Below are 244 nucleotides of genomic sequence, written 5' to 3' on the forward strand. Positions count from 1 at the left end.
CCCTGGGAGGGAATGGCTTGGGGGAGGGTCAATTGGGGGAAAAGGAGACATATGTAAAACTTCAGACAATAAAAAAAAAAAGGTCTGTGACTGTGGCCTTATCAATTCACTACCTTGCAGCTGCCAGTTGGCTATAAATTATCTCCCTTCTCATCCTGTTCCTAGTCCATGAATTGGAGTTACTTTTAACCTCTATTGCTGTTCCTGCTCAGCATTATTGAACGTATTTTGATGCAAACACAAT

Source organism: Myotis davidii, unplaced genomic scaffold (genome assembly GCF_000327345.1).
Source record: "Myotis davidii unplaced genomic scaffold, ASM32734v1 scaffold960, whole genome shotgun sequence".
Classification (NCBI taxonomy): domain Eukaryota; kingdom Metazoa; phylum Chordata; class Mammalia; order Chiroptera; family Vespertilionidae; genus Myotis; species Myotis davidii.